This window comes from Manis javanica, chromosome 8, assembly GCF_040802235.1.
Source record: "Manis javanica isolate MJ-LG chromosome 8, MJ_LKY, whole genome shotgun sequence".
Taxonomy (NCBI): Eukaryota; Metazoa; Chordata; class Mammalia; order Pholidota; family Manidae; genus Manis; species Manis javanica.
Window position 1 is genome coordinate 95,843,228 of NC_133163.1, and position 25,426 is coordinate 95,868,653.

The 25,426-nt window shown below is 42.7% G+C and overlaps 1 long non-coding RNA gene across 1 annotated transcript; it reads right to left on the reverse strand.

Moving 5' to 3' along the window:
* On the reverse strand, window positions 1-25,426 carry LOC140843139 (uncharacterized). The gene is made up of 3 exons (XR_012120685.1): window positions 24,803-25,426; window positions 16,471-16,554; window positions 1-540 (listed from the first exon to the last, which is right to left on the reverse strand). It is a non-coding gene; the product is annotated as an uncharacterized lncRNA (long non-coding RNA).

Here is a 25,426-nt window from a genome sequence, read left to right on the forward strand (position 1 = left end):
ATATGTTAATGTACTATATACATTTATTTATCTTGCATTATAGAGCAAGGTGAAGGATAGTTAATTGGAGGGCAATCAGACACTATGCAGTACAGAGGAGAAATAATTCTCACAAAAGTCAGGCATGTATTACCTCTGTGGGGAGGAGAAGTATACAGGTGCCTTCTGATGTGCTGGGAATTTTCTATTTTTGCCTTGATTGGTGGTTACGGTGGTGTTTGTAATTGTCTCTAAACCTCACATTTACTTTAGGTTCTATTTTGTGTGTAAGAGATATCTCATGAAAAGTACAGAAAAGAAAATTCACAAACTCACAGAATTGAATGACTCAGAAGCAGGACTAACTTCAAATGTCTTTTGTCCAGAGGTTCATTTGCTACCAGCAAGTCTGTCATCCCACCTCATGCTCACGGAGGCTCCAGCAATCTCACTTTTCACCATGCTGATTCTTCCTCCCTCTTTCCCAGAAACTTCAGCAGGTATTTCACTGGCTCTTTCTGCATCAGTTCTCCAAAGCAATCAGGTGCAGTGGATGGGGACCTAGGGGAGGCATATCCTGAGTGAGCATTCTTCTACTTGGCTCAGTCCTTTGCTGCCCAGTGCCTAGGCTGGTGGTCTCTCCTGTCTCATGCAGTGCTAGGACCTGGAGGGAAACATAAAATGAGGGGCATGGGAACTCAGCTATTGGACTTGTTTCTGCTCTGAATTCTGACATGTTATCCTTAAATTATGCTTACTAGTTGATTTCAGGAAATATCAAATAATTATTCCTTGTCACAGAGTAAGTTTATCTGTTTCCCCCTCCTTCCCAGCCACCTCCAGATATCTCTGCATCTGGCTCGAAAGGGATAAAAGATAGAAGCTAACTCAGGGAGGCTCACTGAATGAGTGCCAGTAATTAGACCCTACATTTGGCTTACTGCATATGTAAATAATAACTCCAGATATTTCAAACACCCTTACTTAATCATTTCTTTTGAATAAAAAAGGCATGTATCCTTTATGTCTATATCTTTATATATACATAATAATCTTTGGAAACATACTGAATAAACTTTTAACTGCAAATTTAATTGTTGAATACATTTAATTAACCTCATAGGTGTGAGGAACACAGAAAGATGCTGCTCAGATTCTATTTCAAGGATTCGTTGCCCCAGCTGCTGGCAATGCTATCAGCAGATTATTTTCAGCTGTTAGCCCTTTCAGAGAGTGCCTGGGCTTTAGAGAGCCATTTTTCTTAAGAGAGTGCCTTTCGGGGATGATGAGATGGTTAAATGTATGTGTCTGCGAATGTATTTTTAGATGAAATAAACATTTAAATTAGTAGAGGGAGTAAAGCAGACTGCCCTCCATAATGTGGGTGAGTCCAGTCCAGTCAGTTGAAGGCCTTAAAAGGCTGACCTCCTTGGAAAAAGAGAGCATTCTGCCAGCAAACAGCCTTTGGAGTGGAACTGCAGCTCTTCACTGGGTCTCCATCCTGCCAGCATACTCTGCTGATGTCAGAGTTACAGGCTGCTACAATTGCGTAAGTCAGTTCCTTAAAATAAATCTCTCATATATTGTATCTAGAAAAACTTTTCTCTATTATACATATAGATATATATTCTGTTGTGTATCTCTGGAGGATCTTGAATATATAGGTAGACTACATTCACTGATCAATCAAGGAGGGACTGTAAAGGCTTAGCCATTTTAATCCAACATGAGAAAACGCCAACGGGTCTGTCCTGCTTCTGGGCTTCCTTCAGAACTCTAGTTTGCTGAGGCTTTTGGGCTGGTGTTGTAGCTTGACTTCTGCCCTCTCCAGTTTCCTTCCCCTTCCCTCTGCCTGTGTTGATTTCAAGGGCACTCCCCAAGAAACACACAGAATACTAAACTCCATTAGAGTCTGCTTCTTGGAGAACCTAGCACCCAACAGAAGGGAAGTGGAATATATAAGGAAAATATAATAATTCATGTTCTCTCTGAAAAAAATATTCCAAATTCAAGGGGAGGATGTAGGAGAGAAAACAATTGACATCTGGGCTGAAAAGTGAGTCAACTGTGAACGAAGTTCCCTAGTTTGGAAATGAAAGGGATGAAAAAACTTAATATCAAATCACTTATCTTTTTTATTAGGGCAGAAAACAATGTTCTCCCTAGCTTGCGACTCCTAAAGTTTGAGAAAGAGAATGACTTAAGAGTTAGCAAGAAACAGAGGGACGTTTTGAACTGTCCCAGCAAGAGACCAAGGCACTGCTTCATTAGGAGATGGGATGAGGGTTGTCTTACATCTTTGGGGAAGAAAATGGGAAACACTAAATATATCTTGCTCCTCCTTTCTCTGCTCCCCCTCCCCCAATACACTGGGGACTGGTTAGAGTTATACACTCTAATCCATTACCTCTTACAACCTACAGCATAGCTTTTAAAGGTTAAGCTTTCTTTATCCTGTAATTATGCCACTGACTTTAGTCAGAAAATAAGCTTAAGATTAGGGCAATTTCATTTAGTTCATATGGTGGTATTTGAAGCTTCAACTAGCCTACACCCTTTGGCTATTGATGTATTTATTTACAAAGGTTTCTCTTTCGGATCTTCCTGATTATTTCTTTGTCCATATCATTCAGAAATATAATAAGATAACTTGATGAAAATGTAATATAATCGGACCATTCTTTGAGAACTGAATTTGGGTTGTGTGTCCTGCTGTAGACTCAGAAGGAATGGAAACTTTTCTGAGCTTTGTAGGAGGATAGCCAAGTCTTCTTCCCCAGCCCTATCTTCCCCCTCCTCTCAACCCACACCCAGTTACGGTAAGGAGAGCTCAGATCGCAGGAGCAATTTTTTTTTGCATTTGATTTCTCTTTAAAAGAGACATATATATTTAGACTATGGGGAAAAAGTCAGAGTTGTTACCTTCAGTGGATGGGTGTTTGTGGGGAAGTTGAGGTTCCTATGGCCACGATCCTCACTGAATTTAAACTACCTGATGATGTAACCGGTCTGTTGCTAGGCTACCGCTTCCACACCTTTAGGCAATAAGCTATTATTGCACTATATAGAGAGCTCTGCCCAGTACTCTGGGCAGAGGCAGAGACACTAGTGCTCGACCTACCGCAGGGAGAACAAGCCGGGTAATAAACCCTTTCACCCCAAAGAATGTTTTGCTGTCAATTTCTTTGATCACATTGAATCCATAGCGAACTTGCCTGGGGCTGAAACCCATTGGCAAGACAGTGTTGTGCTGTTGACTAGACAGAAACATGAGAGAACTTTCTGGGGTGATGGAAATGTTCTATATTTTAATCTGGGTGATACCACATGAGAGTATACAGAGATATACTGGACTCTATACTGGAGATTTGTATGCTTTATGCGAATACTCCCCTGTCATCTAAGTTGCTTCCATATCTTGGCTATTGTAAATAGTGCTGCGATAAACATAGGGGTACATCTGTCTTTTTCAAACTGGAGTGCTGCATTCTCAGGGTAAATTCCTAGAAGTGGAATTCCTGGGTCAAAAGGTTAAGTCTATTTTGAGCACTTTGAGGAACCTCCATACTGCTTTCCACAATGGTTGAACTAATTTACATTCCCACCAGCAGTGCAGAAGGGTTCCCCTTTCTCCACAACCTCGCCAACATTTGTTGTTGTTTGTCTTTTGGATGGTAGCCATCCTTACTGGTGTGAGGTGATATCTCATTGTGGTTTTAATTTGCATTTCTCTGATGACAAGCGATGTGGAGCATCTTTTCATGTGTCTGTTGGCCATCTGAATTTCTTCTTTAGAGAGCTGTCCAGCTCCTCTGCCCATTTTTTAATTGGATTATTTGCTTTTTGTTTGTTGAGGTGTGTGAGCTCTTTATATATTTTGGATGTCAACCCTTTATCAGATATGTCACTTATGAATATATTCTCCCATACTCTAGGATACCTTTTTATTCTATTGATGGTGTCCTTTGCTGTACAGAAGCTTTTCAGCTTGATATAGACCCACTTGTTCATTTTTGCTTTTGTTTCCCTTGCCCGGGGAGATATGTTCAAGAAGAGGTCACTTATGTTTATGTCTAAGAGATTTTTGCCTATGTTTTTTTCTAAGAGTTTTTATGGTTTCATGACTTACATTCAAGTCTCTGATCCATTTTGAATTTAATTTTCTGTATGGGGTTAGACAGTGATCCAGTTTCATTCTCTTGCATGTAGCTGTCCAGTTTTGCCAGCACCATCTGTTGAAGAGACTGTCATTTCCCCATTGTATGTCCATGGCTCCTTTATCGAATATTAATTGACCATATATTATTAATTGTTTAAGTTAATGTCTGGAGTCTCTAATCTGTTCCACTGGTCTGTGGCTCTGTTCTTGTGCCAGTACCAAATTGTCTTGATTACTGTGGCTTTGTAGTAGAGCTTGAAGTTGGGGAGTGAGATGCCCCCTACTTTATTCTTCTTTTTCAGGATTGCTTTGGCTATTCGGGGTCTTTGGTGGTTCCATATGAATTTTTGAACCATTTGTTCCAGTTCATTGAAGAATGCTGTTGGTAATTTGATAGGGATCGCATTGAATGTGTATACTGTTTTGGGCAGGGTGGCCATTTTGACAATATTAATTCTTCCTAGCCAGGAGCATGGGGTGAGTTTCCATTTGTTAGTGACCTCTTTAATTTCTCTTAAGAGTGTCTTATACTTTTCCAGGTATAGGTTTTTCACTTTCTTGGTTAGGTTTATTCCTAGGTATTTTATTCTTTTTGATGCAATCGTGAATGGAATTGTTTTCCTGATTTCTCTTTCTATTAGTTCATTGTTAGTGGATAGGAAAGCCACAGATTTCTATGTGTTAATTTTGTATCCTGCAACTTTGCTGAATTCCGATATTAGTGCTAGTAGTTTTGGAGTGGAGTCTTTAGGGTTTTTTATGTACAATATCATGTCATCTGCAAATAGTGACAGTTTAACTTCTTCCTTATCAATCTGGATGCCTTGTATTTCTTTGTTTTGTCTAATTGCTGTGGCTGGGACATCCAGTATTATGTTGAATAACAGTGGGGTGAGTGTGCATCCCTGTCTTGTTCCTGATCTCAGAGGAAAAGCTTTCAGCTTCTCGCTGTTCAGTATGATGTTGGCTGTGGATTTATCATATATGGTCTTTATTATGTTGAGGTACCTGCCCTCTATACCCATTTTGTTGAGAGTTTTTATTATGAATGGATGTTGAATTTTGTCAAATACTTTTTCAGCATCTATGGAGATAATCATGTGGTTTTTGTCCTTTTTGTTGATGTGGTGGATGATGTTGATGGATCCTTGCATCGCTGGGATGAATCCCACTTGGTCATGGTGTATGATCCTTTTGATGTATTTTTGAATTCGGTTTGCTAATATTTTGTTGAGTGTTTTTGCATCTACATTCATCAGGGATATTGGTCTGTAGTTTTCTTTTTTGGTGGGGTCTTTGCCTGGTTTTGGTATTAGGTGATGTTGGCTTCATAGAATGAGTTTGAGAGTATTCCCTCCTCTTCTATTTTTTGGAAAACTTTAAGGAGAATGGGTGTTATGTCTTTTCTGTACATCTGATAAAATTCTGAGATAAATCCATCTGGCCCGGGGGTTTTGTTCTTGGGCAGTTTTTTGATTACCGCTTCAATTTCATTGCTGGTAATTGGTCTGCTTAGATTTTCTGTTTCTTTCTGGGTCAGTCTTGGAAGGATGTATTTTTCTAGGAAGTTGTCCATTTCTTCTAGGTTTTCCAGCTTCATATCATATAGGTTTTCATAGTAGTCTCTAATAATTCTTTTTATTTCTGTAGGGTCCATCGTGATTTTTCCTTTCTCATTTCTGATTCGTTGATGTGTGTTGATTCTCTTTTTCTCTTTAATAAGTCTGGCTAGAAGCTTATCTATTTTGTTTATTCTCTCGAAGAACCAGCTCTTGGTTTCATTGATGTTTTTCTATTGTTTTATTCTTCTCAATTTTATTTCTTCTCTGATCTTTATTATGTCCCTCTTTCTGCTGACCTTAGGCCTCATTTGTTCTTCTTTTTCCAATTTTGATAATTGTGACGTTAGACTATTCATTTGGGATTGTTCTTCCTTCTTTAAATATGCCTGGATTGCTGTATACTTTCCTCTTAAGACTGCTTTTGCTGCATCCCACAGTAGTTGGGGCTTTGTGTTGTTGTTGTCATTTGTTTCCATATATTGCTGGATCTCCATTTTAATTTGGTCATTGATCCATTGATTATTTAGGAGCATGTTGTTAAGCCTTCATGTGTTTGTGAGCCTTTTTGCTTGCTTTGTACAATTTATTTCTAGTTTTATATGTTTGTGGTCTGAAAGTCGGTTGGTAGGATTTCAATCTTTTTGAATTTACTGAGACTCTTTTTGTGGCCTAGTATGTGGTCTATTCTGGAGAATGTTCCATGTGCACTTGAGAAGAATGTGTATCCTGTTGCTTTTGGGTGTAGAGTTCTATAGATGTCTGTTAGGTCCATCTGTTCTAGTGTGTTGTTCAGTGCCTCTGTGTCCTTATTTATTTTCTGTGTGGTGGATCTGTCCTTTGGAGTGAGTGGTGTGTTGAATTCTCCCAGAATGAATGCATTACATTCTATTTCCTCCTTTATTTCTGTTAGTATTTGTTTCACATATGTTGGTGCTTCTGTATTGGGTGCATATATTTTTATAATTGTTGTATCCTCTTGTTAGACTGAGCCCTTTATCATTATGTAATGTCCTTCGTTATCTCTTGTTTCTTTGTTTTGAAGTCTATTTTGTCTGATACTAGTATTGCAACACCTTCTTTTTTCTCCCTGTTGTTTGCATGAAATATCTTTTTCCATCCCTTGACTTTTAATCTGTGCATGTCTTTGGGTTTGAGCTGAGTCTCTTGTAAGCAGCATATAGATGAGTCTTGCTTTTTTATCCATTCTATTACTCTGTGTCTTTTGATTGGTGCATTCATTCCCTTTACATTTAGGGTGATTATTGAAAGATATGTACTTATTGCCATTGCAGGCTTTAAGTTTGTGGTTACAAAAGGTTCAAGGTTAGCTTCTTTACTATCTTACTGTCTAACATAACTTGCTTATTGAGATATTATAAACACAGTCTGATGATTCTTTATTTCTCTCCCTTCTTATTCTTCCTCCTCCATTCTTCATATGTTGGGTGTTTTGTTCTGGGCTCTTTTTAGGAGTGTTACCATCTAGAGCAGTCCCTCTGAGATACTCTGTAGAGGTGGTTTGTGGGAGGCAAATTCAACTTTTGCTTGTCTGGGTATTTTTTAATCCCTCCTTCATTTTTAAATGTTAATCGTGCTTGATAGTATTCTTGGTTCAAGGCCCTTCTGTTTCATTGCTTTAAATATATCATGCCATTCTCTTCTGGCCTTTAAGGTTTCTGTTGAGAAGTCTGATGATAGCCTGATTGGTTTTCCTTTGTAGGTGACCTTTTTTTTCCCTCTGGCTGCCTTTAATACTCTGTCCTTGTCTTTGATCTTTGCCATTTAAGTTATTATGTGTCTTGGTGTTGCCCTCCTTGGGTCCCTTTTCATGGGAATTCTGTGTGCTTCTGTGTTCTGAGAGGCCATTTCCTCCCCTAGTTTGGGGAAGTTTTCATCAATTATTTCTTCAAAGACACTTTGTATCCCTTTTTCTCTGTCATCTTCTTCTGGTACTCCTATGATGCGAATATGGTTCCATTTTGATTGGTCACACAGTTCTCTTAATATTCTTTCATTCCTGGAGATCCTTTTATCTCTGTGTCAGCTTCTCTGCATTCCTGTTCTCTGATTTCTAGTCCAATAATGGTCTCTTGCATCTCGTCCATTCTGCTTTGAAGTCCTTCCAGAGATTGTTTTATTTCTGTATTTTCCCTCCTTAGTTCATGCATATTTCTCTGCAAGTCCATCAGCATGGTTATGACTTTGTTTTGAATTCTTTTTCAGGAAGATTGGTTAAATTTATCTCCCCAGATTCCTTCTCAGGGAAGGATGTGGAAGATGTCTGGGTTATTTTGGTCTGGGTCAAATTTTTTTGCCTTTTCATGTTGATAGATGCAGTGGTATGCTATTAACTCGTCTGTCAGCTGGGAGAGCCAAGACCCTTTCCACTTGCTCTTGGCCTTTCTTTACTGGGACAACTGTGACCCCTAGCAGCTTGTGTTGGGCTTTTGCATGTAGACTGGGCCTCTGTTTCTTGCCTGGCCGGTATGGAGGAAGCTCCCTTGCTGTGGGCGTGACCAGCCTCAGGCTGCTGCTCTGCTATGGCAGGGCAACGGAAGGGGAATGGACTGGGGGCTGTTTATTGACATGAGGGGTCTCAGAGCTGCTTCCCAGGTGGCCAGGGTGCCCGGAGTTCCCTGGGATTCCCAGCTACTGGGTTACGTGTGCCAGAACACTTCCGTCCAGCAGTGGGGTGTCTGTCCCTTTAAGACTTTCAAAAAGCACTCACTTTTCTTTGTCCTAGGGGTGCCGGCTGCGGGGACCCGCTTAGAGGTCTTACTGTCCTGTTCCCCTAGTATCCAGCACCCCACACACTGTGTGTCTGTGCTCCTGGTGTGGATGGCTGGGGCTAACTATTTAGCAGTCCTGGGCTCCCTCTCCCTCCCCGTTCCGACTCCTCTCCTCCCGCCGGTAGCTGGGGTGAGGGGTGCTCAGGTCCCTCTGGGCCGCAGCTTGTATCTTACCCCCTTTGCCAGGACCTGTGTTCTCACGGGTGTGGATGTAGTCTGGCTGTTGTCCTGTATCTTCTGATTTCTCTTTTAGGGATAGTTGTATTTGTTGTATTTTCAAAAATATATTTATTTTAGGGAGGAGATTCCCACTGTTCTACTCATGCTGCCATCTTGGCTCCAGCTAAAAGGGTTTATACCAAGTTTCATCCTCACAGTGGCAAGTGCTGGAATCACATCTGCCTCTGGCAAGTTCACAATCTGCCTGCACGGGCCAATTACATCATTAAGTAGATTAGGGTCAGGTGAGGATCCTGGCCATAGGTACTTCCATTTTCCCTCTACTGAGTCTGCTGTTTGTGTGCAGATGGTTTATTGGGATTGCTGTTGAACCTGAAAAGAAGTGAGGAGAGTGAGGAAAGAAGTATTTTTGGTGAGTGGGTTTAACAATGATACATTTTCAAGTCTCACTAACACAAAGCTCTGCAGCTGGGGTGGCCTTCAGAGAAATCCCAAACTATGGTCAAGAGACCTTTCAGCTGAGGGCAGTTCCCCAAGCAGAACACAAGTGTGACTCTCTAGTAGCAGATGCATTTCTATTGCCTGGGGAAATGAGTGCCTCAGTCTTGATCCATTAGAGTCTGTTCTTTGTGCCATATAGATCTACTTGCTTCATATACTAAGTTCACACCATCTGTGAAGAAGTCCTCCAGGATTCTGGTTAGTCTCTTTTCCTAGAGAAATTTACAAAAATAAAATTGGTGGCATAAACTACAGCCCCTGCTGCTTGTAGCTGGTCTTGACAACACAGCTGATGCTCATCGTTAGGAGATGACACCTTTTCATGCTCATTCTAGAACCCCATCACCTTTGGTTAGCACTTATGCTGTTCTAGATAGATCAACTTAAGGCTACCTAGGCCCTAATCCATGGAAAGTGAAAGATGGCTTGGTTGGTTATTTAGGGACCTGTAAAGAGGTTTGAAGATCAGAGAGAAGTGAACTGGAGGAGGGGCAGATAGGAATTGGTATGAAGTGTGAAGGTCTTCATATCATATGTTATCACCCACCAGAATATGTCATATTCTCCTCAAGCATAGAAGAGACCCTTAATAACACAGGATGCCTTGACTGGTGTTGGCCAGCTTGTCAGTGGCCATCCATAGCATGGGCACTTGAAGGAGTAGCCATGGTGGCAGGAATGGATGATGTATGTTCCCAATTGTCTTGCCAATGGGTTTCAGCCCTGGGCAAGTTCAGTATGGATTCAGAAAGATGGAGGAATGACAGTAGAATATTCATGCGGTGAAAGAGTTTATTACCTGGCTTGTTCTCCAAGTGATAGGTGGAGCACTAGAATTATGTCTGCATCCAATAGTCTGCAGGTCTATAATCCTCCTCGATCTCTGCCTCAGCCAAGAACACTGGGCAGAGCTCTTTATATAGTGAGTTACTCAATAATAGCTTATTGCCTACAGGTGTGTGAGCAGTAGCCTAGCAGTAGGCCAGTTACATCCTCAAGTTTATGTTCAGGTGAGGATCCTGGCCTTAGGAACTTTCATTTTTCCCACACCAATAATGTGAGCTCACCAAGGCTTATGTAGCTTCTACTGCCATCAAATGCTCAATCTGTCAGTAATGAAGAACAGTACTAAGGCCCTGATATGGTGTCATCTCTTGAGGGAATTAACTAGTCACTTGATAGTAAGTATAACTTGGTAGTAATAGTAGCATTGGACCCCTCTACCATGGAAGGAACAGTGATGTGACTGGAATTGATACATATTCCAGGTATGGGTTTTCCTTTCTTCCCTTCAGAGCTTTGGTCAGCAACAAGATCTGAGAATGCAAGAGTATTTGATGATAACATTGCCCCAAGAGACCTGCTTAGCAGCAAAGGAGGTGTGCCTATTAGCATATGACTATGAGACCCACTGTTCTTATCACATATTCCACCACTCAGAAACTGCTGGCCTGATAACTGGATAAAACAGCTTTTTAACATGCAGCTGAGGAACCAGCATGGAGATACCTTTGTGAGAATGGAGTTTCATCTTCTAGGCTGTTATATGTACCCTAAATCAATGACTGTTACTTGGCACTGTGTCAGGCAATGGGCCAAAAGGTGTAACCCGTGGGCTGGGAACCAAAGAATGGAAGTTAGGGTGGCCTTACTTAACTATTACTCCTAGTTTCGCTTAGGGTATTTGTGCTTCCCATTCCACAGCTCTAGGTTCTTTGGACTCCTCAGAGATGTAGGAGTGGATGGGCTACTTCTGCAGGCCTGGGAATTTTAAGTGAATCAGGGATTAAAGATTTTTGTGTACCTTGGCCCATATGTCTCCATTCCATGCATCAGGGTTGACTTTTTCCAATCAGAGCACCAATCTTGAAGTAGAAGATTTTGTTTTGTTTTGTTTTATTGATATATAATAAATAATGTATTTTAGGTGTACAACATAATCATTTGATATGTGTAAATGTTGTGGAATGTTTACCCTAATTAGTTGATATCCATCACCACACATATTTACACATTTGTTTCTTCTTGGGCTGAGAAGTTTCAAGATCTACTCTCTTGGCAACAGAAGACGTGAGGCTGAGAATTCAACCCTTTTTGGAATGCTCCCACTCTGTTATTATAATTAAGACCTGGTCCCAGTCCTTAGATTTTTGGGCTCTATGTCTGCAGGAGATAAGAGTCTTTCTATATGTTACTGAGGTTGGCCTCTGGCTTTCCCATTTTGCCAGCCAACTCTATAATCCTTACAGTAACTACCTCCCCTGTACCTCTCAACTGCCTTGTGTATTGCATCTGACATACATTTCCTTCTGATGATATTCCATTCCAGTTCACCACTCATAAAAGTTTTCAATAATTGTACCACTGCAGCAAGCTGGGGGACTAGCCATACTCTTCTTGCTAATGATATAGATTCCTCTTTGCCAGCTGGTCAGTGAGTGGTTCAGCTCTAAGATCCATCTGAGAGTCTTTGTGGGATCAGTTCTAGTATCAACTGTTGCAGATCAGGCTCCCTGAAAAATGGACTCTGAGACACTGACATTTTCATGTGGTGGGTTTATTTGGACACATGCTTATTTCAATACCTTTGAGGCAACGATTAATGTAGAACTGGGCCAAGGGAGAAACTGAACTGCAGTGCAGTTGCAATAGCAGCTTCAGCCAGGGTCATGGGGAGCTCTGATATGAGGCCCTTCAGCAATTTCCCAGTTTAGGTAAGGGGTCAGTCTTTTGTACCAGCACATCAACCAGTTATTGAATGTATGTAAGTTGCCCCTGGAGAGGAAAAGTATTTGCAGCTCCCTTCAGTCAAGGGCTATGTCTGGATAGGGACACAGCTGTGAGCCATCAGTAGCCAATGTCCCTTGTGGCTGGAGGAATGAGTTCCTTAGCCTTAAAGAAGGATTTGGGTGGTTATACCACAGTATCTATTATAAGGCTTATTAAAAATTGAGAGAGATTATTCCAGATTCAGAAAGGAATAGGGCTACAATGGTTGCAGAACATCCCTTCTCTTTCTATGATAGTGGCTTCTTCAGACTTGGGAAAGGATCACACTGCCAAGTTCTGTAAGTAGAATTGGGCCTGCCTGAGAACAGAATTTTGGAGGTGGCTGGATCACCAGACTGGCTGTTATGTATCTGTAAGCTGGGTATTAAGTACTTGTGACTTTTAATACCCCCTATGTATATAAGCTTGCCATAGAGAGAGTGAAGCTGCCAGCAGAATTGTCTGACTTTGAATGGGCCACCCTGGGCATACAATGACCAACTGGGCATGCAGGACCCTATGTGAATAAAAAATGCTAGATAGAGAGGTCTCCTCCTGTAGTTATTGGACAGTCATTCCTAGAAGTTCTATCTTGGGCTGTTGTGTCTTCTACTATCATTCATGATTTTATTTAAATAGAAGTAGACCTAGCTTAAGGATCCCATGTACTGAAATTGGCAGAAAATCCAATATCACTCATTTGGGGAATCATTTCACTGGTGATATAAGAAGAAACGTGATGTCAGGATGGTGGAGTAAGACTTTACATTACCATGTAGATTGTATTGTTCAAAATACGTGTTGCTTCCCCTCAAGGAAAAATCATATACCCCCTCCCCCCACCCCACTCCTTTGATATTAGCCTTGGCTACATGCATTGCAATGAAGTGAAATGGCCAGTGAGTGAATCTGAGGTGTCACTTCCGAACAGAAGCTTTGAGAGTCTCCACATGCTCTGCTACTTGGCCCCCATTTTACTTTCCTACCAGATGAGAATATTCCAGTTAGGGGCTGTTCCATCAATCTGGCCCTTGACATAAAGATTCACAGGGCAGAGTGAAAGCTGGTTCATGATGAAAATGAAAGTGAGAAATAAACTTCTGCTGTTTTAGGACACTTGAGATTTTTGAGACGTTCTTTGTTATCATAGCATAATTTAGCCAAAACAGTTGAATTTCATAGCTTTTATTTTGTATGTGTTCTGTTTGGAGACTTGATACATTCACTTAAAAGTGACTAAGAGGCACTCAGTTTTAGTAATTTTGCCTCCTGTAGGAGTATTGCAGAAGTTAAAGTGACCATTCTTTTTATTATGATAATCTCATTTTACTGTTTTGTTTTGCTTCATTTTGGTGACAACAGCAAAGGAGAGGAAAAGAAAGGAAGGCAGGGATGGACATAAAAATCCCTGAATGGGCCAGGAGATGATGGGTGGGTATGACAGCAGATCTGTAATTAAAAGGGGGGAAAAAAGATACAGTACTACTTTTGAATTTGAATTTTTGGAAAATATGTTTTTAATTCTTCTGAAAGTAATACTGTCTGTAGTCTGTTCTCACATCCTAATAGTATATGGGGAAAACAGGCTTTCTTGCATCTGGCTCTACACCTAAATGTAGTACACATTTTGTGGATCTAATCTCACACACACACACACACACACACACACACACGCACTCATCCACTCAGTTGAGCTTTTATTTCCTTCATTGAAGTTCAATACTTAAAATAGTTACACAAACAGCCAAAGATATTTTTAGTTAAAGAAGTTTTTATGTGTTTGCCTAATTTCTTTCAGTTTTGGGATGAGGCATGGGGATTCTTGTTGGTCCACATTGCTTAAATTTTATACAAATGTAAAAGTATGGTTCACCCAAAATTATACAACTTTTTATAACAACCCTTAAAATAATAGCCACCATTTAAAATATGCTTTTGTGTGAGATGCTAGTAAATGTGTCATGATGTATAGGCAGTAACAAGATGGTTAGCCTCATCTGCAAAATGAGGCTTTGAAGAACAAACTCATTGGTTTGTCAAAACGGGAAGATGTTAAATGAGAACAATGTATGTGGAGTACATAGCCCCGTGTCTGGCACAGAGGAACCAGCATTAAATGATAGCTGATATGCACCATAACATATTTCCTCTTACCAAATGATACAAGTTTTTGCTTCAGTTTCCCCACTTTGTGCATGGACAAAAGACTAGACAAAATTGACCAAGGTCAGTGTATTGGGGCAAAAGCCTTTTATATGTTCTTAGAATCCCCTGATTTCCTCCTCTTTGGTGCCCCAGCAGCACTTGGCCACTCTTCCTCTTTTGGGATTAGATCATGGCAGGCAGAATTCTAAGACAACCCCATGATGCTGCCCCTGATATGCATGCCCTATATGCCCTCCTTTTGAGTGTGGACAGAACCTGTGAATATAATGGGATATCACTCTCATGATTAGGCTACTAAATCACCGATTATGAGCTAATCAAAAGGGAAATTATTTTGTTTGGGTCTGATATAATCAGGGGAGTTCCTTAAGAGAAGGTGAGACAAGATGCTTCTGCTGAGCTTGAAGGAGAGTGCTGTGCTGTGAGGAGGGCAATGTGGCCGGACCCATGAAAGGCCTCGGGGCACTGAGGTGGTCTCCCACCATCAGCTTTCAAGAACACAGAGACTTCTGTCAGATGGCCACAAAGAAACAAATTCTGTCAACAAGGTAAAGGACCGTGGAAGAAAATCTTTCCCTAGTCAGGCCTTGAAATGCAGATGCAGCTGGCTGACACCTTGGTGTTAGCCTATGACACCCTGAGCAGAGGAACCACAGAAACTATAAGATAATAACTGGTTTTTAAGGAACTATGCTGTGATAATTTGTTATGTAGCAGTGGAAAACTAATATAAGGTTAAACAGCATGGGGCAAGGGATCCAGCCTTCTGAGTGTCTGCTGGAGTTAGAGGACACAACCCTGAGTTAACTCCCTGTGGGATAAATATTGAGCAATGGGAAATGAAAGATGGGGGGGACAAAGGTGAGTATGAATCCCCAAATTCTCGCCCTTTCTTCCCACCCTCGGTGGACTACTCTAATTTTTGTTTTTGTTTGGTTACTCAGTAAGGAAGCCCTAGGTGCCAAGGGAATATACCTTCTGTTTAACTTGCTTAGTCTTTTCACAGTGTCCTACATAGTAGCCAGCATGGTAAGGTAGGAAATCATACTTTTCTTATTTCTTTCCTCTTCATCTGCATGATCTTACATCTCCCAGATAAGATGTTTGCACTGTAATCCTCGCCCCAGTTTCTGCTTTCTGCAGGACTTGGGCTAAGTCAGTCACATAACAACTGAGAGGTGGATCCAGAATTTGAGTCCAAGTCTGACTCCAAAGCATTAGTTAACGTCAGGACACCTTATTTCATTTTAAGAAAGTTAAATGCAAAAGTGGAAAATACATATAGTAGAGGCAGCACGCAATTTCTATGCTAATGACCACTTAGGAAGACATGGGATAGGGGTTTCAGATTGTCTTATTCTTCAAAATAGTTTTTCTAACTGTTCGAAGGAACAATTGCTGGCTCCTTCAGCTGTTCAAGTTAACACACACACATTTCGGAACAAGGAACTCTATGGCATAAGTGGTACTAGATTCCTGTAATGTTCATTGCTAGTACATCTTGAGGCAATAGTATGAGTCATTTGCTCTTTCCACAGTGGAGACAGAATTTCAGGCACATCCTTTCTTCTTAGCTTTTTAGAATAGTCAATCCATTTCCTAATGTTGGGATTTGCCTTGAACTATTTCTGAGATGCTCTTTTCACTGAGTGGTGCTCAATGAGCCTAAGGCAGAGTTTGAGGCAAATAAATAGAAACCGTACCCAAGTGCATTTTTAACACTGAGTTCTGTTGGTAAATGAAAATGTTTCTTTCAAATTGCTTTATCTGTTGAGTGCATTAGGGCCTAATAGGCTGGGCATCACACTTTTCTGCCTTAATAAGAAGACCCAGAGAACAGGGAAGCCCTTATTTCCAGTTTATTTTTCTCCTTAAGAACTCATGGCAAATTGATGACTACAGCCACAGGAGAGTGTGTTGCTTTTAAATATGTGTCCTTAGGATTCACGCACAAATTCCTTGGAGACACCTGTGCTGCCCTGGCTCTTTGACATTTCTGCTGATGATCTGGGTTATCATTTTTGGCACCTGTGTTCACATCTTCAGCCATGTCCTGGTCACATATGATTCAATGAGAAGTGAATACCTGACTGAAACTTGGTCAGACATTCTCTCTCAGGAGTTTGGAGTTGCGATGGAGAAACCCATCAGAGGGGACAGGGCTGATCTCCTGACCAGATATGCAAACCCGGTAGCCACAGGGTAGCCATGTTTGCCCTGTGTGTAGATGGAGAAGCTAAAACATCAATCTGATTTTATTTTCTATGTGGATCCTTTGCTGTGCTTCCCGATTTTCATAGAAATGTGGTATGAAGAGAGAATGCCAGTAGGGATGATTGTCATTTTTCCCTCCGGATCCACTCACCTTTCTTCTCCCTGCTTTGTCCTGGAGGCTGATCTCCTTTGCCCGATGCAGGATGACTCCCTGACATTCTGGCTTCCAGGTGATCTTGGACAATGGGAGGGGTTAAGAAAACAAAACACGGAAAGAGAGGTTGGAGTATTTGTTTCCTTCCTCCCTCTCAGGCTGCGGATCTCAGTGGTTGCCTTTCTGTAGCAAGGCCGCAGATCTTCCAGGATGGTTTTCTCCTTCAGCTGTAGGTGTAGATCTCACCATGTTGCAGTAAATGCGCCCCACGTCTAGTTACAAGCGGACTCCATTACCACCTCTATGCCTAAGGATAAAGAGGAGGGAGCCTCATCTTGCCCTGTTTCTCTTTTCTCTGCCCTTAGCCCTTTGCAGCAATCTAATTATGGCTTTGAGAGTGCCTTCTGTTTCCTGCTGGGATTATGACTAGTTTATGACCTGTGCTTTTGGGGTTCTATTCTTTGTTGGGTTCTCGACTGTGAAACACACCTCTGATCTTCTGATAAATTTGTTTTGCTTTAACTAGTTAAATGTGTCTTAAGACCAAATAGTCCTAACAGATGAAGGTTCCTTGAATTAGATATATGTATAATACATACATTAAATTTAAATAACTTTTGAAAACAGAAAAAGTTCATCACTAAGTCAAATGGGCTGTTAGTGTGTACAGAGTATTGATATGTAATGCATTTTTTTCAGTTTTGAGATATCGGCATATTACAATGCATTAGTTTAAAATGTACACGGTGATTTGATATTATGTATTATGAAATGATTACCACAGTAAGTTTATCTAACATCTGTCACCTTACCTAGTTACAAATTTTTTTCTTGTGATCAGAACTCTTAAGGCCTCCTCTCTTATCAACTTTCAAATGTACAGGATATTGTTAACTTTAGTTGCCATTTGCAAATGACTCTGCCAGAACTTATTTATCTTATACATAGAAGTTTATACCTTTTGACCATCTTTACCCACTTTGCCCAACTCTCATCCTCTGCCCCTGATAACCACCAGTCTTTGTGAGTTTGGTTTATTATTTAATTTCACATATAAGTGAGATGATCCGGTATTTGTCTTTCTCTGACTTATCATGTAGCATAATGCTGTCAGTGTCCATCCATGTTGTTGGAAATGTCAGGATTTCCTTCTTTTTAAGGGTTGAAGAAAATCCCTCTGTGCACATGCACTTATGTGTGTACACCACATTTTCTTCATTCATTTGTCTATCAATAAACACTTATGTTGCTTCCATGTCCTGGTTTTCTCAAATTGGGGGTACAGATGTCTCCTCAACACAGTGATTTTCTTTCGGATACATACCCAGTGGTAGTTTTATTTCCAATTTTTTGAGGAGCCTCCATATTCTTTCCAATAGTGGCCATACCATTTTACATTCCCACCAACAGTGTATAAGGGTTCCTCTTGTCTAGGATAATAGCCACCCTAACAGGTGTAAGGTGGTATCTCATTGTGGTTTTGATCACATGATCAAATGATTAGTAATGTTGAGCAATTCTTCATGTACCTGTTGGCCATTTGTATGTCTTTGGCAAAACGTTGATTCATTTCCTCTGACACTTTAAATTGGATTTTTTGTTTTGTTGTTAGAGTTGAATGTATATTTGATATACTTTGGATATTACTCCTTATCAGATAAGTGATTTGCAAATATTTTCTTCCATTTTTGTAATGATTTCCACCCCTTTCTTTCTCTTTTCCTTCTGGAACCCTATAATGCAATAGTGGTCCTCTTGATGGTGTTGTGCCTGAAGTTGCGAATCCCAGGAGACCACCAGGGAGCCAACACAGATACAAAAGCAAAGAGCCTTTATTCGAGCCAACTTGTGCTCAGTCTCATACCCACGCCAAAGCAGTGGCCAGGAGCCAGAGAGAGAGTTTCCAAAGAACAAAGGTTTTATGGGTTTCTAGTGTGGTTTGTGGGGGTGATGGTCATGGCCCTGGCTGATTGGCTGGGCCTGGGGGTAGTTGGTGGGGTGATAGGTCATGGCTTTGGTCAATTGGCAGAGTCTAGGGGTGGTGGGTGCACTTTTTGCTGACTGGAGGACAGAGACCAAGCTCTGATTGGCTGAAATAGGATCTGGTCCCGATTGGCTGAAATAGGATCCAGGTTCTGATTGCTGAAGTAGAACCCAGTCCTGATTGGCTGAAATAGGATCCAGGTTCTGATTGGCTGAGGTAGAGTCCAGAAGCTTGCCCTTTCATTCCCCTCTTTCTTTGGATCTTAAAAAGGGACCCAATCATGGGTCCAATGAGGTTTCACAGTTGTAAGGAGATAAAGGCTGATATTGTTGTCTTAGCACCATCAGCTGAACTGTATTAATTCTATTTTTGACAAAAGTCATCAGTCTATTGAGGATACAGGGTCCAAAGGTATGTAGGAGTAACAGTATTACTAGAGGGCCCATTAAGGTGGAGACTAGGGTTGTTAACCACGGGAAATTGTTAGATAGAGATTCAAACCATCCTTGTTGTTCCCGTTCTCTCTTATGTTTGGCTAAGCCTTCTCAGACTTTAGCCATAGATTCTTTGACAATTCCCGAGTGATCTGTAAAGAAACAGCATTCTTCCCCCAGGGCTGTGCATAACCCTCCTTGTTGTAAGAAAATTAAGTCTAAACCTCTCCTGTTCTGAAGGACAACTTCTGACAAAGAGATTAAAGATTCCTGAAGGTGGGAGATGGAGGTTTCTATTCTCTCGAGGTCTAAATCTTTAGCAGCTCTCAAGCTATTATAACGGGAGCTCTGCATTGTTAATGAAGCTCCTCCAGTCCCAACTCCTGTCAGTCCTTAGTTAATGCAATAGTTAATGCTGAAATGGGTTCTCTCTTAGCGTGTCCGATTTCACTCGAATATCTCTGATATATTTCTTCTTCTGAGTGATATGATTTTAGGGAGAAGCTGGACTAAGACACAAAATCCTTTAGTCTTATTTAAGTCCTGCCCGTGGGCACAAGGTGTCAGGCCTGTCGAGCAGGCCCACCAACTTTCCTGGGGGGGGGGGGGGTACATAATAGTCCGGACTGGAGGGGTTTATGGTTGCATTACAGAGGGTTGATATTGAAGGGGGGTATCCTAAACAGAGGCCCATGACCTGACACTGACTATAAAGTTAGTCCTTGAGTTCTCTGGTGCCATCTACAGGCATTAGGGTCAGAAGTTGTGTTGTACTGACCCAAAATCGCGATTCCCTCATAGAAGGGAGGGCGAATGTCATAGCAGAGCCAGCAAGATTGGGTAAGGCTGGGTCTGGTTGCATTGAGGAACCTGTAAGCTTGGAACATCAGATCCCAAAGTGGATGTTGAGAGGGGTTGAGGAAGGGAGGGTTCTGTAGGAAGGAGGCTGGGATGGGGGTGATTGTGTCTGCATCAGAGGTGTTATTGGATGCAGATGTTATGGCAGGTATAGAGGAGGGCAATGGGGAGATAGGCGTTGTGGTTGTCTGAAATTTGGGTGGAGGAGGTACTAGCACAGGGTTTGGGCCTATTCTCTGGGGCCTGGCTAGAGGCCTTTCAAGTAGCCTGAGCATAAACAAGACTCCATTATCATATCCACTCTGGTAGAGTCGTAGTCCCCACATAAGCCCTATTTCCCAGTTTGTTTCTTTTTTTCCTGCCTCTGTAAAGGAGATGTCAATTAGGTTGCAGGTGGGATTAGTCATGCACTGGGTGTGAGTTGTATTTTGTTGGATTTTTATGAGGCCTGGGGGAGGCTTTCCTGTCAGCCAATGGCATGTCCCAGTCTGCTCACAACCCAATTTTTACAGAACAAATCTGTCCACCCACCACACTGTGAGACCTTGGCACGGTTGGTTGAGGGGGCTGGACATATATAGAAGCAGGTATTTTGGAGTTCTTTCATGGAAGCCTGAGTACCACATCCTGGTATCCCTATTCTACCTTTGTGCCAAGGGTCTTGTTTGAAGAGAGTACACAGGTCCACAGTGAGGGTAAGCCACCAGGTCCCCCCAGGGTATTGTCCCTTTAACTGGACTACTACTTGGTGGGAAGCTGGGGTAATGATTTGCCATGTACTATTATAGGGAGTATGAGGGTTAGGGTCGTGGGTTTTGGCATGAGGAAGGCATAGTATAAGCAACATTAGTCGGGTAAGTGAGAACAGCACAGTCTTAGCTTTAGAGGATTGCTTTTGTCTGGCTGACTTTTCCATCCTGGAACAAAGTCTTTGAGAAGGGCGTGTGGGTCAGCTGGTCTGACGTGGGTGCAGTAGACCCCGGAAGTAATCCCATCAACTTTGAGTGCAGTGGGAGTGGTCAGGATCACAATGTAGGGTCCCTTCCAGCATGGTTGCAGTGTCTGGTGTTGGTGCCTCCAGAACGTAGACCCAGTCACCCAGACGATAGTGGTGCAGTTCTGGAGGGGGTCCAGTCTCATAAAGAGCTTTCAGCTTAGGCCAGACCTGCTCATGGGTTCATTGCAACACTTGGAGGGAAAAAAAGGAGTTGGTGATCATCAAATTTAGCAAGTACTTCGGGTTTGAGAGTGGGGATAATAGGTGGAGGAATGCCATATATGATTTCAAAGGGAGTAAGTCCCACCTTATATGGGGAGTTACGCACTGGATAAAGGGCAAAGGGAAGGAGAGTTACCCAGTCTCTGCCAGTCTCTAGGGCTAATTTAGTCAAGGTCTCTTTTAAAGTTTGGTTCATTCTTTCTACCTGTCCTGAACTTTGGGGCCTATATGCACAATGTAATTTCCAATCTGCCCCAAGAATCTGTGCTACTCCCTGAGTTACCTTGGAAGCAAATCCTGGTCCATTGTCTGAGCTTGTCTTGGCAGGAAAACCACACCTTGGCAGGATGTCTTCTAACAACTTCTTGGCCACGGTCTGTGCAGTCTCATGTTTGGTGGGAAACGCCTTGATCCAACCTGAAAAAGTGTCTACAAACGCTAGCAAATACCTGTACCCATATTTTCTGGGCTTTACTTACATAAAATCTATTTCCCAATAGGCACCTGGTCTCTTTTCTCGGAGTCTGGTACCAGGGTTGGGCGCCTGAGCAGTCGCGTTTGTCAGTTGGCAAGCCTTGCAGCTTGCTACGATTTGTCTGATTTTTGATCGAGAGTCTCTGATAGTGATGTGAGTATGTCACACCAAGTCTTCCATTTTTCTCATCCCCATGTGTGTAGCCCGATGCATTTTGGTCAGGACGAGTCATCCTAGCTCTTCCGGTAGAATGATGCAGTTGGCAGCTCTCCACCACCCATTTAGGTAGTTGGTCATGGGTAGCTGCTTGATCCATTTTGTGTCTTCATCAGTGTAAGAGGGGGTGTCTGGAAGGTTAGGGGCCCCTGGGTCTGGCAACATGGTCACTAGGGCATAGTCCACTGAAAGGGCTGCCTGTCTGGCGCATTGGTCTGGTCTTCTAGTCTATTTCCTTTGGCAATCCGGGTGTCAGATTTTTGATGGCCCAGGCAATGAGTTATACCCAGGGCTTTGGGTAGCCAAAGGGCCCATAGGAGGCCAAGAATTTCTTCTTTATTTTTGATGGTTTTTCCCTTTGCAGTTAATAGCCACCCTCTCTCTGTAGATGGCTCCATGTATGTGGGCAGTGGCAAATGCATACCTACTGTCCATATAGACATTAAGGTGTTTGCCTTTGGCCATAGTCAGTGCTCTAGTCAGCACGATCAGCTCTGCCCACTGGGCTGAAGTCCCTGGAGCCAGCGGCTCAGCCCAGTTTCTGTCTCAGTTGTTACAGCTGCCCCTGCATGCCTTACTCCATCTTGCATGAAGCTGCTTCCATCTGTGTACCATGTGGCATCTGCTTCTGGTCAGTGGCTGATCTCGCAGGTCGGTTCTGACTCTGTGAAAATGAGCCAGGATTTCTCCACAGTCATGGAGTGGTGCCTCCCAGTCCGGGTCAGGGAGTAGGGTGGCTGGGTTCAGCGAAGTGGGTGTCTGGAACAGAATTCTAGCGGGATTTAAAAGCAGTCCTTGGTAGTGTAATTACTTATCCATCTGTCTGGTGGCTGTTTGAGCACCCCTTTGATTGCATGTGGGGCAGTGACATTTAATTCTTGTCCTAGTGTTAGTTTGTCTGCATCTTTGATCATGGTAGCCACCGTGGCAATGATTCGCAGATAGGGGGGCCATCCAGCAGCAACAGTGTCTAGCTGCTTGGAGAAATAGGCTATGGGCCTTTTCCAAGGGCCAATGTACTGTATCAGCACTCCTTTAGCTACTCCTTTACTTTCATCTACGTATAGGTAGAAAGGTTTGGTTAAATCAGGAAGCCCCAGTGTAGGTGCAGAGAGTAAGTCCTGCTTCAGTCTAGTGAATGAGTTTTCCATAGTCTCTGTCCATGTAAACTCCTGTCTTTCTTTGGTGGCTTCATAGAGGGGTCTAGCTATTTTTGCAAAACCTGGGATCCACAATTGGCAGTATCCTGCAGACCCTAGGAACTTAGGCATTTGGCAGACATTTTGTGGGCATGGTATTCTTAAGACAGTCTCTTTTCTTGCTTCTGTGAGCCATCTCTGTCCCCCTTTTAATTTATAGCCTAAGTAGCTTATCTTTGTCTTCCAGATTTGGGCCTTTTTGGCCAAGGCTCAGTAACCCAAGGCTCCTAGTGTAGAAAGCAGGTCCTTGGTGCCTTGCAGGCACCTCTCCTAGTCTTCAGTGCCTACCAGGATATCATCTACATACTGTAAAAGAGTTAATTCTGGGTGTTTAGATTGGAACTCCCTCAGATCTTCATGTAGGGCCTCATCGAAGATAGTGGGCGAGTTCTTGAATCCTTGGGGGAGCCTGGTCCAGGTGAGCTGGCTGCTAATCCCTTTTTCTGGGTCTGTCCACTCAAAGGCAAAGATGTTCTGGCTGTTAGGTGCTAGGGGCAAGCTGAAAAAGGCATCTTTTAAATCTAGGACTGTATACCAGGTTCGGGTGGGAGGCAAGGAGCTGAGGAGGGTATACGGATTTGGGACTGTTGGGTGTACATCTGTCACTCACTTGTTTACCTCCCACAAGTCTTGGACTGGTCGATAGTCAGTTGAGTTTGGCTTTTGGACTGGTAATAGGGGGGTAATCTATGCTGACTGGCAAGGTCTCAGTATGCTTAACTCGAGTAACCTTCTAATGTGTGGAGTGATTCCAGCTCTTGCTTCGAGTGGCATCGGGTACTGCCGGACCCTGACTGGATCTGTGCCTGATTTCAGTTCTATAAATATTTCTGGCCTATGTTGAGCTAATCCCACTCCCCCTGTCTCTGGCCAAGCTTGAGGAAATGTCTGTAGCCAATATTCTAAGTCATGCATTGGTGCTAAGGGTGCTTAGTGCAGGCAGTACTCATCTTTGAGACTTACAGTGAGCACCTGTATTGGATGTCCTTCTTTGTCTAGAATTTTTGTTCCTTCTGGGTGGAAGCTGATTTGTGCCCCCACCTTGGTGAGCAAGTCTCGGCCTAATAAGGGGTAGGGACATTCTGGGATGACCATGAATGAGTGGGATACCCGGCCCATGCTGAGATCCACTGTTCTTTGGGTAGTCCATGAATATTGTTTCATCCCAGTAGCTCCCTGTACACATGAGGTTTTATCTGCCAATTTTCCCTGGGGTTTTAATAGAATGGAGTGCTGAGCTCCGGTGTCCACAAGGAATTCTATAGGTTGCCCCTCCACTTTTAGGGTTACCCTGGGCTCAGGGAGGGGTGCTGAACCCCATCGCCTCTAGTCATCAATGCCTTAGGTACCCAGGATAGTAATAGGGGCCTTTTTGGGTCTTTTGTTAGGATAGTCTTTGACCCAATGGCCTTCTTCTTTGCAATAGGCACACTGGTTCTTATTTAACTTGGGGCGGTTCCCTCGGGTGAGGTCTTCCTTACCTTGTCTAGTGGCCAGTTTCTTAAGGTGTCTCTGTCTCTCCTGAGGATTATCTGCAGTCGTAGCCAGCAGTATTTTAGCCAAGTTTCGAGTTTGGCAGTCGTTTATTCTCGTCTGTAGTTCTTCCGGGATCTCCCAATTATTAAAAACTCTTTCTGCCACCACTACCAGGTCCTGCAAGTTCTTTTCTCCTAATCTCTCCACTCTCTGTAATTTTATCTTTATGTCTGGAATGGCTTGGTTAACGAAAGCCATAACTATAGGGGCCCTGTTCTCTGGAGCTTCAGGATCCATGGTGGTGTACTGTCTAAAAGCCTCCATGATTCTCTCTAGAAATGCCACTGGGCTTTCATCCCTGCCTTGTTCTATGTACATTATATACCTTAGCCAAATTAGTGGGCTTGCATGCAGCCACCCTGAGACCTTCCAGCAGAGTCTGGCGATAGACCCGGAGTCTCTCCTTACCTTCTGCTGAATTGTAGTTCCAGTTTGGATGAGAGAGGGGAAAAGCAGCATTGATGAGCTCTGGGTTCTGGATGAGCTATCTATTGTTGCTCAGAACTGACTTCTGGGCTTCCACCTGGATACTTTCTCTCTCCTCAGTGGTAAAAAGAACCTGTAAGAGCTGTTGATAATCATCCCAAGTGGGCTGATGGGTAAAAAGAACAGTGTCTAAGAGGTTAATAAGATCTTTGGGGTTTCCCAAGAACTTAGCATTCTGAGTTCTCCAATTATAGAGGTTGCTAGTGGAGAATGGCCAATAGTGCATTGGCCGTTGTCCTATTTCATCAAGGGGGCCTGTGGCATGCAGGGGAAGGACAGTTGAGTCAGTGGGTCCTTGACTGAGGGCCACTTGATGGACCTGGTCCTGTGTCCCTGCTGCAGGTCTGTGCGCAGGCACTCCTCTTTCAGGAAAAGGAACCAGTTCTTCCGGAACTGGTTCCCCTCCATCTGGTTCTGCTGGCTCCGCCAGCGGGGTGGTTGGGAGGGGCTGATAGGGTGGTGGAAAGATCAACTCCTCTGAGCTGGTGTCCTGTAGAACTGGGTAAAGGTATGGTTTGGTTTCTTTAGGTCCTGAGTCTCTCCAAG